Source organism: Oryx dammah, unplaced genomic scaffold, assembly GCF_014754425.2.
Source record: "Oryx dammah isolate SB20612 unplaced genomic scaffold, SCBI_Odam_1.1 HiC_scaffold_11, whole genome shotgun sequence".
Taxonomy (NCBI): domain Eukaryota; kingdom Metazoa; phylum Chordata; class Mammalia; order Artiodactyla; family Bovidae; genus Oryx; species Oryx dammah.
The window spans coordinates 39,709,665-39,716,703 of record NW_024070195.1 but is presented as its reverse complement, the minus strand read 5'-3'; the positions used below and the strand labels follow the sequence as shown (position 1 = coordinate 39,716,703).

At 46.5% G+C, this 7,039-nt stretch overlaps 1 long non-coding RNA gene across 1 annotated transcript; it reads left to right on the top strand.

Moving 5' to 3' along the window:
• The first annotated feature begins 1,391 nt into the window (after positions 1-1,391).
• LOC120870185 lies at positions 1,392-6,608 on the top strand. Its single transcript, XR_005722748.1, has 3 exons — positions 1,392-1,866; positions 3,783-4,043; positions 6,001-6,608. It is a non-coding gene; the product is annotated as an uncharacterized LOC120870185 (long non-coding RNA).
• Positions 6,609-7,039: the final 431 nt, after the last annotated feature.

The window sequence follows — 7,039 nt, the reverse complement described above, 5'->3', positions numbered from 1 at the left end:
CCTCTCCCTCTGCCTTGGTAACCCCCATCCTCACCTCTCCTGACACAGGGAAGTTTTAGATGAACTGCAATAAAGGTAAACATGGGCTTTGCTTCTGGGCTCCTCTCTCAGTGACCCAAACAGGTGCACTCAAACAGGAAACACCTCCTTCCCCACTTAGCCCTCCTCAGCCTCTTCCCATCAGTTTTTCCTCTTTCCCTTAAGACAGATGTGTTCAAGGCTCTTGGTTTTCTCTCTCCATAGGACATTAATATTTAAATGACAGTATCTGGAGATCCAACATAAATATATTCTGCCAACATTTTTTCCCCTTCATTTTATAGCAAAGCTTTAATCCTTTCTTCTTTTTAAAAAACTTTTATTTATTTATTTTTTGGCTGTGCTTGCTGGGGGTTCTTTGCTGCCTGCGAACTTTCTCTAGTTGCAGCGAGCAGGGACTGCTCTTTTCTTGCAGACCCTGGGCTCTAGGGCACTGCCACGAGCTTCAGCAGTTGTGGCTCATGGGCTTAGTTGCTCGGCAGTATGCGAGATCTTTCTGGATTAAGGATGGAACTCATGCGGATTCATAACCCACTGGACCACCAGGAATGGAACTCATGGCATCTGCACTGGCAGATCCTTAGCCTCTGGGCCTCCAGGGAAGTCCTTGTAAACACTTCTTGAATCTATAATCAATTACCAGGCACTGAGAGTTCCCTGGCAGACCAGTGGTTAGGACTCGGAATACTTCCACCGCAGGGGGCACAGGTTCAGTCCCTGGTCCAGGAAATGAGACCCTGCATGCCATGCAGCACAACCCACCCCCTTCCCCACGCACAAAAAAAGAAAAATCACCAGGCACTATTCTAGGTTCTTCTGCTTCACAACTACCTCATTACAGTGGGTTGAGGCATCAGCTTTCAGAAGCTTCCGATGAGAAACCTGGGAAAATCACCGTGCCTGAGCCTCCCCACCCTCATGCCCTTCACATCCAGGCAATGACCAAGGCTGTGAGGTCATGTGTCTCCCATATCCACCAGGCACGTCACCTCAGGCCTTCCTCGTCTGTCACCCTATCTGTTCACAGACGCCCCTGCCTCCGGCCTTCCCTTGTGTTCTGCTTGGCCTCCTCACCTTCCTCAGAAGCCCTCCTCCTCACCTTAACCCTCCTCAGCTCCAAACCCTTCAGTGATTTCCCCCCCACATTTCATTCCAGGGCTTCCTAACCCTGCCTCCGCTCTCTGGAGTGGAGAGAGTCCCAGAGCCCTGCCTTACCCATAACAGGGGTTTCAGGGAGGGACGGAGGAGGAAGGTGATGTCAGGGTACCAGTCTAACCAGAGGGGCTGTGTACACAGGAGGGCTGGTGCAATGTGGCTGGGGCGAAAATCTGAATCATAGTCAATGAGGGCAGCCAAATTCCTATCTGGGAAATCAGAGCAGCCTGAAGGGTGAGGCCACGCTGTAAACAGAATGAGTAATGAGGTCAGAAGCTGGTGGGGACCAGAGTCATGTCTAGATGCAGTTCAAGGAAACGGAAATGGTAGGGCACTGGAACTGTGAAGGGGGTTGTAAGAAGGTGCTGGAGACGTGCCGCGTTGCGCTACACAGGGATGTGGGGAGTGGGGCAGCCCTTGCACTCTCCCTTCCTTCTGGATTTGCTCTTTGACTTTGCACGCCTGGAAGGCCCTGTCTTCCCTGCTGCCCGGTCTCACACCCTTCACATGCCCCCAGCACTGCCGAAGGGCCTGCCCTAGGTTGCAAGCTGATGGTTGTAGAAGAAGAGCTCCCACCTAATAGGGGACGTGCTCCGGAGGCAAGCGTCAACTCCTGGTCATTAAGTGGCAGACTGCTTCACATCGCCGTGTGTCGGATTCCTCATCTGTAAAGTAAGGATAATAATAACACTGTATAATAGCGTTATATAATAATAACACTACTATGAGGATTAGCCGAGCAAATGTTTATAAAAAGCTTACAAGAGTCCTTGCCACATAGTAAATGCTGTATAAGTGTTTGTTAAATAAAAATAAGGTGCCCAGATGGTAAATAAGGCCAGTACTCAAAGTCAGTTCTAATTTTAACATTCAAGCCCTTAGATCCTCCACCACTAAGGTCAACAGCAGGTTACGATGGACTAAGCTGACTATAGGACTTTCGAAAATTAATTCTCATTTCAACTAACAATAGAAAAACAGGCTGCTGGCTTATTGCACTTGGGCACAAAGGAAATATCTCTTGAGTGACTACCCTTACCTGTTCTTAGGAAACCACTAAGAAATCCAGAAGGACCAGTTCAAGTAATAGCACCCATCCCCAATTTAATACACCTTGCAAAAATGAAAAAAAAAGTTAGACTTAGAAAATGACTGTGGGCATCAGAAAGGAACAGCACGGATTAGGGAAGCTCAGTCACCGCTGCAGCTCGTGTTGGAGAGGTTGCTGAGAGGAGATAATGCAAAGAAAAGGAAATAGTATTATATTTCTTTTTTTTGTTAAATAGCTGAGGGCAAGGTGTTTGGAAAGGAGAGGGAGAATGTGAGTGTATGGTTTGTAAAATGATATTTTTAAAGTGCATTCAGTGTCGTTGTAGTGGAAGTGAAGTGAGTCGATCAGTCCTGTCCGACTCTTTGCGACCCCGTGGACTATATATGGTCAGTGGAATTCTCCAGGCCAGAATACTGGAGTCAGTGGCCTCTCCCTTCTCCCTCTTCCAACCCAAAGCCACGTTCAAAGAAGAGTGCAAAAGTCCACTCCAGCTATCTATCAACCAGAAATCTTTATTAACTGAGCCTCTCAGGCAACTACAGCATTGGCACTAATAGATGTTTGAAAATGATGACCCTGATAGACTGAAAAATCCCAAACAGCTCTCTGAAACAAGAAGAAAAAGATTAAATGAAGCTTGGTATGGTTTGTGACAAGCATATTTTATTGTATTCTAATTTTTCCAAAACAAGCAATATTTTTGTCATCTATGTATGTGGTGATTTATATGCCATCTAATAACTTTCTACCCATCATCTTATTAAAACAATACATTGCCTGTTGATGGTATAGGGGTTTAAGAAGCATTCCTTTCTCTAAACGCACTTTTTTTCCATGTTCCCCCTCCCTACCCTTTATGCCTGTCTCTACCACAGCAGGATTTTGTTTTCGGTCCAGACTTGACCCGATGGTCATCTACTATCTTTACTCTTCCCTAAAAAAATGAAAGGTGTCTCTGGCCTTAGGAACCACTTACCCTCACTTGCATAACTTTCATACTCAGGGTGGAGGTTCTGAGGTGGGTGCTCTCTCATAACAGACAAGAAAGGACAGCGCCTGGGTGGAATTTTTAAAAATAGACTCCTCTCTTGGGAGGTAGGGTCCTCGGAGAGTAGGGCCACGACAGCTGAGTGGTGTGGAGCGCGTGGCTTGATACAAACAGAAACACTCCTGCTAGGACCGCCCTGGGGACTCCCCGACAGAGGAGAACTCACAAGGTGCCCGCGGGTCCCCAGATTCCCTCACCTGCTTTTTCTAATTACCATTCCATTCCTTTCGCTCCCCTTCTCAGCCCACAGCTCAAGGCTCTGCATACCACAGGGGTCAGACACAAATAAAATCCATACATAGACTCCATTCTGGGGTCACACAATCTGGTTAACAGCTCAGACTGAAGATGGCCCCAGCTCCCACCTCCCTTTCCCCACCACAAAAATCTCTGCTTGTAAACACCAGTCACTTAGTAACACCCTCAATCCGTCGCCTCTCGGCTATTATTCATCACCGACTAACCTTAAACCAACTTCTCTCTTCACAGGCCTCCCCCTAGAAGAGAGGAAATTCCACAGCTCTGATGTGATGTGAAATATGATCTGCACGCCCAGCACTCTTTCTCTCTCACTCTCCCCGGCCAGTTCCCAAACTGGGTTTCCCTGGTCCCTCTCCCCCCTCCCCCGCTTTCCCTCTCCATTTTACACGCCGTAACCTGATAGGCTGAAAACTCAGCTTCTTTCATCTTCCATTTCCCACATCCTGAAAGTCTGTGGAGAAGGAGCCCACCCAGATAAAGGAATCCCAAGTATGTGCACCCCTCCCCCTTTAACTCCATTCACAAAGCTGATTACTAATGGCCGGGAGGCTCCAAGGAGGCCCTACCCCCCTCCCCACTCCCGGCCTCCAAAGAGTTTACTCAATCCACGCCCTCAACTCCTCGCAGGCGCAAAAACCCAAGTCCACAGGCCCAGAACCCAAAATTAACTTTTCCCTGGCCTCTGCCCCTAAGGAAAGCTTTCAGACTTTACTCGGAGGGGCTCTGCGAAGGCTAGGAGATTCTGTCTACCACTATTCTGTGCCCTCTTGGGCATTTCTAGATAAGAGGGCTCAGGCAAAATGTGTCATTGGATCAGGGGGGAAAGATAAATATGTAACATGTGATGTTTCAAGGAGACAAGTGTGTGTCTTTGGGAAAGATCCCAGAGCGTTCTAACCCAGAGACATTCCTTTCTGACAGAAACCATTCCGAGGCCAGAGAAAAGATGCTTTATTTGGGGAATTCCCTGGCAGTCCACTGGTTAGGACTTTAGGACTCTGCTTCCCCTGCAAAGGACTGGGGCTCCGATTCTATCTCGAGTCCTGGTCAGGGGAACTAGGATCGTGCATGCCAAGCAGTGTGATCAAAAAAAAAAAAATGCTTTATTTGAGATGATAGGCAAAGAACGGGTGAATGTGAATGGTAGGTGGGTATGTCTGTGGAGGGAGGCGGTTCTGGTAATATGTTTGCTAATAAATTTCTTGAGTTGAAATATCCTGTTGTAGCTCCTCACTACCTGGAAATTAGCAATTACAAATCATGTCCCCTGGGTCAGTTATTGAGTTGACTCCTCCAGAGTTCTATCACTGATAGGGAAAAGAGGGAGGGGCAGATTCTTTGACTTCCACCTCAAAGGTTAGGAAATTCCCCGCAAGCATCCCCTTTTTATCCATCCTTTAGGGAGGGTGTGAAAGCTCTTTTGAATCTGTACCAGCTCTGGGATAATCAGTTCCCTAAATTTACTAATCAATGTGTGAAACATGATTTCCTGTATCAAGGAGTGCTCACCAGTCCTGATATCAGGGAGTATATTTGACAGTTTATTAATCCATACAGTCTTTGCAGTTCTCAGGAGAGTTAACTAACTTACTCAATGCACTAGCACTGGACCAAAACTATGCTAATGGCTGGGTCCATTGTGACTACATTGAATCGTGTATTCAATAGATCTCTGCTTGCCCAGAAAGTCTCCTGGAATCCCAAGAAGACCTGGTAGGTACAGTGAGGATGATAAGAAATAACCGACTACGGCAGAACAGCCACATGGTAGCTCCTCAGACCATCCCTACGGTGCTGAGGAGAAATCTGTACCATGGTTCAGCTCCAGGACTGGCTCACATTGGTAGTCTGCATGTAAGAGCAGCCTGCTCCCCATGTCCAACTGGTAGCAGGCTCCTACACGGGCTCACCCTTCCAAGACAACAGCAACACAAAAAGATGCACTGACAGTTTCTTTGTCTATAAAATACTAATCCTTGCTGATCAAGGGCTTCCCTAGTGGCTCAGATAGTAAAGAATCCGCCTGCCAGGGTTTGATTCCTGGGTTGGGAAGATGCCCTGGAGAAGGGAATAACAACCCACTCCAGTATTCTTGCCTGGAGAATCCTATGGACAGAGAAGCCTGGTGGGCTACAGTCCATGGGGTCGCAAAGAGTCGGACACGACTGAGCAACAAACACTTTCACTTGCTGATCAAAATGTGGTCCTTACCTGGAGCTAGTTAGAAATGTAAGATTTCAGGGCCCATCCTTGAAGCCCGCCTCATTTGAACAGAATCCCCAGGTGATCTCTGTGCACATTACAAGTTGAGATGCTCTGGTCTAGACTCAGGATCTCTAAGGTCCTCTTTCTAGTTCTGAAATTGTCTGATCCCATCAAGTGGTTCCCAAGGAAGGTTTTCTTCTCTAAGAAATGATTTCCCTTCTTGTTTACATCTCCCCTCCAGGCACTTACTGCCTCCTCTGCCAAGAAACTCGAGTTTCAGTTGTTCAGCGGCTCAGTCGTGTCTGAATCTTTGAGACCCCATGGATGCAGCACGCCAGGCCTCCCTGTCCTTCACTATCTCTTGGAGTATGCTTGAACTCATGAGATTTGCTTGAGGAGCTTTTTTAAAATGCAGATTCCTGAACCCCGTGAAATCAAGAAATGCTCTGAGTAGGACTGCAGAGCAGCCAGAATTTCGGTATTTCAGCCAGCTTCCTCCCAGTAGTTCTACAGTTAATAGTCCCCGAATATTTAAATATTTAAATTTTTCATTATGGAAACTTTTAAACACGTAAACAATAGACTGAATAGTAATAATGCCCAGCAAGTTTCAATACCAGCCTCAACAAAGATCAACTCCAGGTTGATTTTGTTTCATTCAGTTTATGTTTGAAAAACTTTGGCATCTAATTGCCCCCCTCTTCTCTGTTCCCTTCGCTTAGCTGCTTCCAGTCTTTTAAGGCTCCGTTTATTCTTCTTAAGGGCAAGAGTTATGTCATATTGTCTTTGAATCTCCAGTACCTAACACCGGGCCTGGTACATGCAGGCTCTCAGTAAATGCTTACAGTAATACATAAGCTGGATGGTTTAAACTGGAGATTATCTGATCTCTCATTTTTTCAATTCTTCTCCCGTGATTCCTTTTTCAGTTAGAGAAATGACGGCATCCAAATGCATCCTACCGAGTGAAAGAATCAGGAAAAACTTTCCACAAGTCCTGGTTCACCTCGCTTTCCTTCTGATCTCAACACTTTAAAAAAGATTTTGTGTGTGTGTGTTAAGAGAGAAAGTAGGGAAATACCTCTGGGGAATGAGGAGATTGTCTCACGGCCTTTATTTTACTCTTTAACCTAGTAATAAATCTCTTAAAGCTCCTGTGGTATTCAGAAGATCCTGGACATGGGGAGGTCTTCCCACAGTTGTGAAAGGAATTCGTTTTACTAAGTGGATGGAGCGCCCATATCCAAAGGCAGAGTCCTTGTTTTCACCTATTTGCTAAT